Genomic DNA, 11338 nt, shown 5'->3' on the forward strand with positions numbered 1-11338 from the left:
CAAAGTCAACTTAGTCAAAAAGCTAGTGTTTTAGTTTCCTAATTTGATTCTACTTTTTGTTTTAGGAAATTACCATTCCTTTTTGGTTTTTATATATTTATTTGTTGGAAAAATAAATTTAGGGAATTTATTATTTTATTATTTTCATTGTAAATTAATTAATTACTAATTCAAAATAAAGGAATTAATTAATCCAAATTAGATTAGGAAAGGAGTGAGAATTTCGGCCACTATAGGAAACTACTTTGTATGGCCAGTTTTCCCTTTGTTTTTAGGGTTTATTTTGTGAATTTCTAGCCTATTTAAAGGCTTATTTTTCAATCAAAATTAAGCTTGAATTTTATACAGAAAATTATTTCTGAGATTGAATTCTCTTTGTTCTCTTTGAACGCCTAAAACACCATTAGTGAATGAGTATTTTAGTTTGAACTTATCAATAGGACATCCATCAGCTATTATGACATCTTCAATATACCAAGGTTTCTAATCACAGGTTGGTTAGGGGTTGAGGTGACCATTAGAACTTGAACATAATTAGATCTAGGCTAATATAATACCGGTTTAGGAGCAGGTCATCTGAGAGTTTGGGGTTTAATACCGATATTTTAGCAACAACTTCAATAAATCTAAGTGTAATCTTTGGTGTATTGGATCCAACCAATTGTACTTTTTTTCATTATAACTCAAAAAGGTGCATGATTCCGCAAATTACTTTTGAATAAATTAAGAAATCATATTTAAGAACAATAGCATTTTGTGATTCATTAAATCTGCTTTATTTCTCTGTCAACCAATAATGTGGGATTGTTAACAGGGTTAAAGCTAAATCGTTTGAAGTCCAAATGTAGCGTGGTACTCTTTCTACTACTATGTTAATATAGAATATGTTAATCCATAAATGGTTTCAAAGTGTTGGAATTTTTTTCCTATATAAAACACTCATGTCGATAAAAAAATGATTTGAACCCGTTATTTGCATTTGATTTTCAAAAATTAGAAAAATGGATATTTCTCCCCCTTTTTTTTTTATCTTTTATATCCAATGTTGAATCGATGACCTGTGTATAAATTAAAAGAATTATTTGGATTTGGTACGAAAAAAAAAAACCAACTTTGCTGACAATTATTTGTTTGGTTAGAAGAGTCCTCCGAATATTATGTTCTTGGATTAGTGATCAGTTTCTATACTTTCGTAAATATGAATAGAGAAAAGAGGCTAGGTTCATTACATTAAAAAAAGCTAGAGAGCTTCCCCCATACATAAGTAATTGGGCATGAGAGCCAAATGAATCTAAAGATTCATGTTTGGTTCGGAAAGGGATCTGGAAGTTTTGAAATGAATGGAAATATAATCTAGTTTCATTAAGTGATTTATTAGATAATCAAAAACAACAAATCTTGAAGACTATTCAAAATTCGGAAGAACTACGCGGGGGGGTCGTTCAATGATTGGAAAAAACCCAGTCCCGCTTGTGGAAAGTAAAAATGGAAGCGGATCAATTTCAAGCGAATGGATTCTCTGAAATAGAACGAGAATAATTGAATTTGATTAATTCAACTTATAAAACCTTGGAACAATTAGAAAATTACAAAAATGAAAGCATTCATTTTGAACAACAAAAGGCTGTTAATCAAGTTCGACAACAGGTTTTCCAACAAGCCTTACATGGGGCTCTAGGAACTCTGAATAGTTGTTTGAACACCGAGTTACATTTCCATACCACCAATACTAATATTGGCATGTTTGGAACGATGAAAGAAATAAAAGGTTAGTCTTTCTACTGCAGGCATTATTTTTCTTTCAAACAAAAATAAAGAATTAAGAAATAGTCATGGTAACTATTCGAGCATATGAAATTAGTAATATTATTCATGAACATATTGAACAATATAATACAGAAGTAAAGATTTTAAATATCGATACTATACTCCAAGTAGGCAATGGCATTGCTCGTATTTATGGTCTTGAAGAAGTAATGATGGGGAATTATTAGAATTTGAAGAAGGTATGATAGGCATTGCTCTGAATTTGGAATCAAATAATGTCAGTGTTGTATTAATTGGTGACGGTTTAATAACACAAGAGAGAAGTTTTGTAAAAGGAACATGACGAATTGCTCAGGTCCCTGTAAGTGAGGCTTCTTTGGGCCGTGTTATAAATGATCTGGCTAATCCTATTGATGGTCGAGGTGATTAATTGAATCTCCCGCCTCGGGTATTATTTCGAGATGTTCGGTATATAAGCGTCTTCAAACAGGACTTATTGCTATTGATTCGATGATTCTTATAGGATGTGGTCGGCGAGAATTAATTATTGGGGACAGGTAAACCGGTAAAATAGTAGTACCCACAGATACGATTCTCAATCAACAAGGGCAAAATGTAATATGCGTTTATGTAGCTATTGGTCAAAAAGCATCTTCTATGGCTCAGGTGGTGACTGCTTTACAGGAAAGGGGAGCAATGGATTACACTATTATGGTAGCTGAAATGGCCGAATCTCCGACTACATTACAATACCTCGCTCCTTATACAGGAGCTGCTTTAGTTGACTATTTTATGTACCGCAAACAACACACTTCAATTATTTATGATGATCTCTCAAAACAAGCACAGGTTATCACCAAATGTCTCTTTTATTACTCAGACCACCGAGCCGAGAAGCTTATCTGGGAGATGTTTTTTATTTGCATTCACGCCTTTTGGAAAGAGCTGCTAAATCAAGTTCCCATTTAGGTGAAGGAAGTATGACTGCTTTACCAATAGTTGAGACTCAATAGGGAGATGTTTCGGCTTATATTCCTACTAATGTAATTTCCATTACAGATGGGCAAATATTCTTATCCACCGATCTATTCAATGCCAGAATTAGACCTGCTATTAATGTGGGTATTTCTGCATCCAGCGTACGGTTCACAGCTCAAATTAAAGCCATGAAACAAGTAGCTGGCAAATCAAAATTGGAATTGGTGTAATTCGTTGAATTAGAAGCCTTTGCACAATTTGCTTCTGATCTCGATAAAGTTACTCAAAATCAATTGGCAAGAGGCCAATTTTTTATATATTTATTTTCCTTTCACATTTATTATTCGGAAGAAATGAATATGTGGAAAACCCCTTAACTATTCGGGGGTTAATAGAATGAATCACACTTTTACCACTAAATTATACCCGCTCCAATCCAATTATTGTATATAAATGGACTTTTTGTCGAACAAGAAACTCAGGCGCAATCAAAAGATAGGATTAGAAAAAAAATGCATCGTGCACAAATCCATAGTTCCATTTTTTATTATATACATATTTTTATTTCAGTAAAATATCAGTAAACAAAAAAAAAAAAAGGGAAAATAAAGAAGATAAGAAATCTCGCTTTGATTCTATATCAAAGCATGTCTTTTTATGACTTTTGTTGTTTCAATAACAAGACTTTTTGTTTTGTTTTCAAACTAATTGTTTTCAAATTAAATAAATCATTTTATCTTATTACGATTGAATAAAACAAAAGAGGTCCGGTCCGGCTAAGTATTGACTAGGCCAAGCCATGAAAATAAAGGGCCTTTTTCGGATGAACTCAAAGAGGTTTTTTTATTTATTATTACTAATAAATATTATTTTTTCTCATTATTTCTATTTTTTCTTTTTTCTATTTTCTATTTCTTTTTTCTATTTATATATTATATAAAATACAGAATATATCTATTAAACATATATTAATTATATAAATCTATTAAAAAAATCTATGTTAAACATATTAACAAATATATATTCAATTTTTAGATTTTATTTATATTGGATTTTTTATATTTATTTCATTTATATTGGATTTATATATTGGACTATTGTAGATTGTGTAGATTAGATTGTTGATATATCTTTCAAGTCTTTTCTTTATACATATATGTTATATGATTATAGAATTATATATAACATATATGTATAAGTTTTATATACATTTTATATAATCTAATTATATAATATGGATGCTTTTATTTTATCTAAATGGTCTAAATGGAGTTTGATTCTATATCATTATCATTCCGTGTCTATTATATAAACTATTGTATATATATATATTATATATAATAAAATAATAAATAATAAAACAATAAAAAATATAAAAAACACTAAAAAAAGAAAATAAAAAGAAGAAGGCTTTCTTCAAGCCTTATTTTTGTGATGTAATATAGTAATTACCTCCTTTCAATTGGGGGAGAGATGGCTAAGTGGACGAAAGCGTCGGATTGCGAGTTCAGTGTGGAATGACAAAGTCCTACTAAGCTAAGAACATTTTAAAATCAAGAAAAAAAAAACTTTATTTCTTTTATTTCTTTTTTTTTTATTCTTCACGTCCAGGATTACACCCTGGGTCATTAGATAGGAATCCGAAGAAAAAAAGCAAAACAAAGAATATTACTACCGTGTAAACAAATAGTTTGAGAGTAAGCATTACATAATCTCCAAAATTCTTTTTTAGGAAAAAAAAAGAATAGATTCGCTATTTTATTTTAGACCGTATACCCTATTCTTTTTATTTTGTATTTTGACACCAAAGAATAAAGTTTTCTTTAGAAATAGAAATGAAATTTTCAAAAAATGAATTTGTAATATTTATAATTTAAGTGGATAAGTGGAGTTTTCATTACCAAAAATTTTCTTTCATACCCACAATTTGACATTGTGAGTACTCCAATAAGGCCTTTCAATGGAAAAAAGGTCATAATAAGGAAACGGGTTGATCCAAAATTTCTTACGGTTGTACAAAAATTTCAATATTGGAATCAAGAGTTCATACTCTAAAACCTATCTAATCTTATCAAGCGTTATGTTAGAAATTTTTTTTTTCAAATCAATCATGAATTTGGCTAGGACGTTATTAAAGATCTCATCAAAAACTTATTGCAGCCTACCAAACAAAAGCTAAGATAAAAAATAGCACAGGTATTACTGGCATAACATCTATAATTAGATTCAAAAAAGCATAGGCCTCTGGTAATTTGGCGATGAAAAAACCGTTTGAATAAAGGGTAGAATTAAGACGGATGCAAATCAAACTAAATATATTAAGCATAACAAATATTTTGTTATTTTTGTTACTGAGGATAACTGTATTATTTTGATTGAGTTATTAATAAGTTGAGTTATTGATAGAAGGGAAAATGAATAGAACTAAATAAGATAGACCCTAAAAACCTTCTTTGATTTGAACTCCCCCAATCAATAACCTTCAATTCTCAAATTAAAAGATAATAGAATACATCATACTTTCATACAATATCCTAATTGAATATCCTTCAATTCTCAAATCAAAAGATAATAGAATAAATCATACTTTCATACAATATGTTAATTAAATTCTATGTAATGATCAATAAATTCAATTTAATTCTATATCGACACGTATTAAAATTCTAGCAACAATCTATACGTTTTATTGATATTTATACTGGAGTTGATGAATAACCAATACCAATATTAGTGTTTATTAGGATCGAATAGAAATAAGGCGTGTCTAAGTGGTAAGGCAACGGGTTTTGGTCCCGCTATTTGGACGTTTGAATCCTCCCATCCCAAAGCATGCCCAACCCATTATAGCATTATAATATATATAATGCTATATATCAGAAAAAAGATTGCTTTTAAGATAAATCACCTTTCCATTTAAGAGTATAGTAGTAAGAGTATAATATTGGATTGGAAAATTTTACTAGTACTCTTAATAATTCTTCTCTGAATCATATCTTTTTCACAAACTAAATCGTGTTCAAATAACATACATATATAATTGGATCCATTTATGATCCCTAAATGTTAAATATTTAACATAAAATATCTATAATTCCTTTCAGTAACAATTTTTTAGTCTATCTGTATAGGGGTCCCATATTATTCTTATTTCGATTCAAGTTTTAGAAATCAGTATGAAAAAACAACAACCTTACCTTACACCAGTCTTTATCCACTAGTTCACTAAAAAAATAAATTGGATTTTTTAGCTATCTAGTTTTTTAATCATTGATGGTTTAATACAAATATGGATTTCTCTTAGGATGCTAGTCCTTACTTTAAAATGTTATTCAAATAATGATCTTGTGTCCAGAAAATTTTCAATCACTTAAATCTTTTTGATGATTTCTTATGAGTTCGTAGTACTTGAAGAAGTGTGAAATTTGTCAATTTATCTTACCACTATCAAGTTACTTGAAGGTGCAGATTCAAAAAGAAATTTTTGATTTTATTCGTGGTATTTATATTTTATTATGTTAAATAAATAAATAATGAAATAAAATATATGCTAAAATAAATATATGTATTGGGTGTTGGGGATTAAATTGAATTCGTTTTGAGACTTCGTTAAACCCTAGCCATTCATATTTCATATAGAAAGAAAAAGTATAGATTACTATGTACCGACAGAACCAATGACTATTCACGATTCCATAATTGAATCAATTGCATACTGGTTCCAAACTAAAGGAATGTTATAGTAAAACTTTGTTTAAAACGATGTGGTAGAAACCATCGTGCGACTTGAAGGACACGATCCCTTGTGGATTCTTACATCCGCCATTTTTTATTATACAGAAATTATAAAGGAATGAAAGTGCTTTTGACTCGACATCGTTTCTTCTATTTCAATAGAACTCTCATTTTTTTTTGGGGGGGAGTGTGATGTAAATCCCACATGATGGAGCTCGAGTAAAAAGTATTGATTCATTTCTTAGAGGCAAGAATCTAGGGTTAGTATTAATCAATAAATTGGGACAACTTCATAAATATATTTTCCATATATAAATCGAAAGGATCCGATTCAAGCAAGTTTCCAATTCAAAAGTCAAATTTTTTGGAATTGGTAAAACTTTTTCGATCAAATCAAAAGTGTATTACATAAGAATCACTCAGTCAAATGATTCTTTGATAGAAAGAAATCATGAAAAAGGGTATGTTGCTGCCATTTTGAAACAATTCAAAATCACCGAAGTAATGTCTAAACCCAACGATTCAAGGCAAAGATAAAGGATTCTAGAATAAGGAAATACCATTTTCGATTATCTCAACAACTAGATCAGAGTGCAAAATTAAAAAGATTCTAAAAGTGACAGACAAAAGGGGGGTTAGAGACCACTCAATAAATGAAATGCTTAAAAGATTTTCTTGAGTTATTTGAGAGTTATCCAACTTGAGTTGTGAGGGTGCAAACTATAAATATGAATAATTTTTTTGGTGGGGGAAAGAATAAGTATTTAAATCATAGTCTAGTTGATTTGATGATTTTATGGATATATATGACCTTATCATTCTATACATAGATATAATTTCCAATTTTCTTAAGCCGTAAGAGGAGAAAACTTCTTATACATTTCTGGGGGGGTATTGTTCATCTATCCCAATGAGCCATTTATCAAATCATTGCAATTGATGTTCGATCTAGAAGAGAAGGAAGAGATCTTTGGAAAGTGGGTTTTTATGACCCGATAAAGAATCAAACCTATTTAAATGTTCTTGCTATTCTATATTTCCTTGAAAAAGGTGCTCAACCTACAGGAGCTGTTCATGATATTTTCAAAGAAAGCAGGGGTTTTTACGGAACTTACCCTTAATCACCAAACGACAGCCAATTAATGAAAAATTAATGAAATTTATCAAAATGAAATATATAAGAAATATATAAACAAAGAAGGTGGAGATCACTTGTAGAGAGTTTTGTATAGTCTTTTCTTTGCTATTCTCTTTTAATTTGTTATTCCTACTTTCGATTTTGGATATTACCATTAATGGTCATTGGGGTTAGTTGGATTTCTATGAACAAATAAAATGGGGGATTAAGCTTTTTTCTTTTACTTATATTGATTGATTGACTAAATTCGAGCGTTTTTCTACTTCTTCTTTTTTTCATTATTACTTTTTTCTTATGTCTACATCCCTTATTTGTCTATATGTCAATTAGCTATGTAGTGCCAATCCAACACAAGTCTTGAAGAGGATTTGCCCTCAAATCTAAATGATCACCTGCAGCAAAAGGAAATATGCCAGTAACAACAAATATAGCACTCAAATTATACTCACCTTGCAAATCAAGTTTGTAAGCATTTTCATTGATTCATTCTAAGATGTGAAAAAGTCCATCCCTTCGTGGCATAAGCTTTAACTTTTGTTGTTATGGCAACCTCTCCTTTCTTAAGTGCAACCAAACCTAATCTCCTAGGTTAAACACTATCATAAAAAATCCTAAAAATGCCAGCTCATTTCGACAAAAATCACATATTTTAAAGTTAGCAAATAATCCCTCCTAAATTTTCAAATTTCCACTAAGTAAGGCTCTCAACAATGCAGATAAAGTTCTATACAAGGAAAAAATCTTTAAATAAGCATCTTTATAAATCATAAACAACAATGATGTCATACTCAAAATTGCTTTATTAACATCACCAAAACTAAGATAAATTTTTTTATTTTTTCTCTCTTTCCTTTCTTTTCCTTTCTTCCTCTAGGATTGTCCCTCACTCTTGGTTTTTTCTAGCTTTCTTGCACTCTCGGGTTTCTCTTCCTCTCTCACTCCACTCTTGGCTTTTTCATGTCTTTTATCACTCTCGCCTTCTCTCTTTCTTTCCCCTTAAGTTTAGGTTTGGAATAGTTACCTTGGACAGCAAACTCTAACCTGCCTTCTTGGATGGATGGTGAAGTCATGGGTGCCATGCTTGCTTTCTCCTTGATCTTTTTAGCCTCCCTCTTTTTTGTATTTGTAGTTGATCTCTATATACCTCCTTGGGAGTTAATGGTTCCAGCTTTACCTTTTTACTTTTAAATCTAAAAACAATACAATTCTCTCGACCATAATGAATAGCATCTTTATCAAATTACCATGGCCTATCTAATAGAATATGTTCGGCATGCATTGGTACAACATCACACAAAACAACATCCACATATTTATCTATGTTGAATTTTACTTTGGCTTGTCTATTTACTTTTATCTTACCATTATTATTAAGCCATTATAATCATAAGGTTCAGGATGTTTAATTATTGCTAAGCCTAATTTATCAACCACAATGTTGCTAATTATATTTGTACAACTTCCACCATCACTTATCATACTACAAACTTTACCTTGGATTTCACATCGGGTGTGGAAGATGTGTTCCCTTTGAACTTGATCCTCATCCTTGTAAACAGCCAGCACTCTCCTAGAAACTAAATTTAATTTGGCATTGGATGCATGTAGGGTCTCAGCTTCTTCCTCAAATTCTTCCTCTCCTTGTTCGGTTTCATCTCCACTTTCCTCACTTTCCGATTCTAACTCACCATTACCCTTTAACATCATGATTCTTCTATTTGGGCATTGGCTAGCAATGTGTCCTCGTCTTTTGGCACTTAAAACAAACAATTTCTCTAGATCTTGAAGATTTAGGATTAGATTTTGGGGTGAGAAGGTTATGACCAAGAGCAAGCTAGTTTGAAGTGTTAGCAACAAGCAAGCTTTTGGTGATGCTCTTGGGAATGGTTGTGTGTGAGTTGTGTTTTTAGGTTTTGGTTATGGTGTTTTCTGGTTTTTAGGGTTCCTAGAGTGTTCTAAGATGTTGAAGAAGAGATGAGAAGAAGGGGACCACATTGGTTTTTGAAAATGAGGCTTGGATGTATAGCCATCTCATTCATTTAACAATATAAGCTTGAAATTACAACTAGTTCATACATGCTAAGCATGTGAGCTTACAAAATGAGTAAAGTATTTGAAATTTAAAAAGTAAAGTGGTCAACACCTAACTTTTCATACATAAAAGAGGTAAAAACCAACTGCAACATGTCTATTCCAAATATAGTAAAAAGTGGCACATGGTTTAAATTAAGTTCCTATTGTTTAACTAGTTTTGGTAAACAACCAAACTAGCTTCACCTACTTAGTTCCACTTTGTATCTGCTTATGAAACTTGGTTTGAAGCATCCTTGGTCATCAATAAATATTTTCCAAGAGCTAGGAAAGTTCTGGAACTGGATCATGGGCCAAACAGCTCCAAAACTTACCCATACTCTGCATACTGGGCCCATCAGATACAGCAATCTGTTTGGAATAGAAAATGGACTTTCCCATGTCATGTTGACCTGAAATATTAACCATAGTCTTATATATATGTCTGTAGACATCTCTCAAAATTTCAGCTCAAACATCCATTTGCAACCTGAGATATAAGATAAACAGTGGACCTATGTTGCTAGAAATTATGAATCCAGCACCTTAGGCATTTCAAGCATAACATTCCTACTCTTTTGTGCATAGTTTTGCCTATGCTTTTGCAAACATAACTTAGGCACAAAAAATTATCAAAATATACCTTGCATCAATTAAAAACATTCAAAAAATATAAACTCATAAAAGGAAAGAAGGTGATACCAAGGTGTGCATGCTAGCCGGTGACATGCACCATCAAATGGCAAAATTGCCACACTTCAACAGCTGTCTGTACAAGTCCTTTTTAGATGCTTTTGATTCTAACCTGGCTGGATTCCATGTCCTCTTAATGATATTCATTCAGTTCATGAAGTCTTGGAACCATTCCTTGCTGCCTAGAGTCCAAATTTGCACGAAACAGCTACCCGGGTCCGTATCTGTCTCCACCACTTGGATGCTTAAAATGAGTCTTATATCTTCAAGTATTGTCAAGCCCTTTTGAGAATTAATTACTCCCTGTATAAAAGCATCCAGGTTATCCTTAAATCTTTTAGTTTGAGTTATAGTGATCGACCGGATCTTCATCTGTATCGGGTCAGCACCCAGTGGATTGTCGGTTGTGCGGGCATGGGCAGATTCTCATCACCTTCAGGCAATGAATAGCAGAAAACAAAAATTTGAAATCCATTTTTTTTTCTTTGTATTCAATAAGTATTACATGACTGAATAATTCAGGGAGGGGCGCACTGCAGGGAGGGTCTTTTTAAGTAGATGACTTATCGGGCCATCAGAGCGGGACTTCTTTGGTAAAAAGAACTTGAATAACTTGGTTTTTCTAAAGAAGTCATCATTTTCTATTAGGATCGCTATGTCATTTACAACCCCATTGTATTTTGGATGCTTAAAGGCTCTGCTGACCTGAAGTGATTTAGAAAGATTCTTCTTTATCAATGGTGATCACTCATGTTATCCATAGCGTTGCTTCTTTTTCAGCCAAATCCGAATTTCGTGAAACTTCTATGAATGTATAGAGTTGAGACCTGCTATTGTTGAGTGGCAACAAACAAGAAAGACATATAATTTGATTTGATTCAAAAAACTATATGTATAAATATGAAAATAGAAAACTCTTTGAGATCACTCCACTATCTCTAGACAATGGATTTCTTC

The 11338-nt window shown here is 31.6% G+C and overlaps 1 pseudogene; it reads left to right on the plus strand.

Annotated features, from left to right (window-relative positions):
* Positions 1-1820: 1820 nt before the first annotated feature.
* LOC132799917 (ATP synthase subunit alpha, chloroplastic-like) lies at positions 1821-7159 on the plus strand (annotated as a pseudogene).
* Positions 7160-11338: the final 4179 nt, after the last annotated feature.

This window comes from Ziziphus jujuba, chromosome 11 (genome assembly GCF_031755915.1).
Source record: "Ziziphus jujuba cultivar Dongzao chromosome 11, ASM3175591v1".
Lineage (NCBI taxonomy): Eukaryota > Viridiplantae > Streptophyta > Magnoliopsida > Rosales > Rhamnaceae > Ziziphus > Ziziphus jujuba.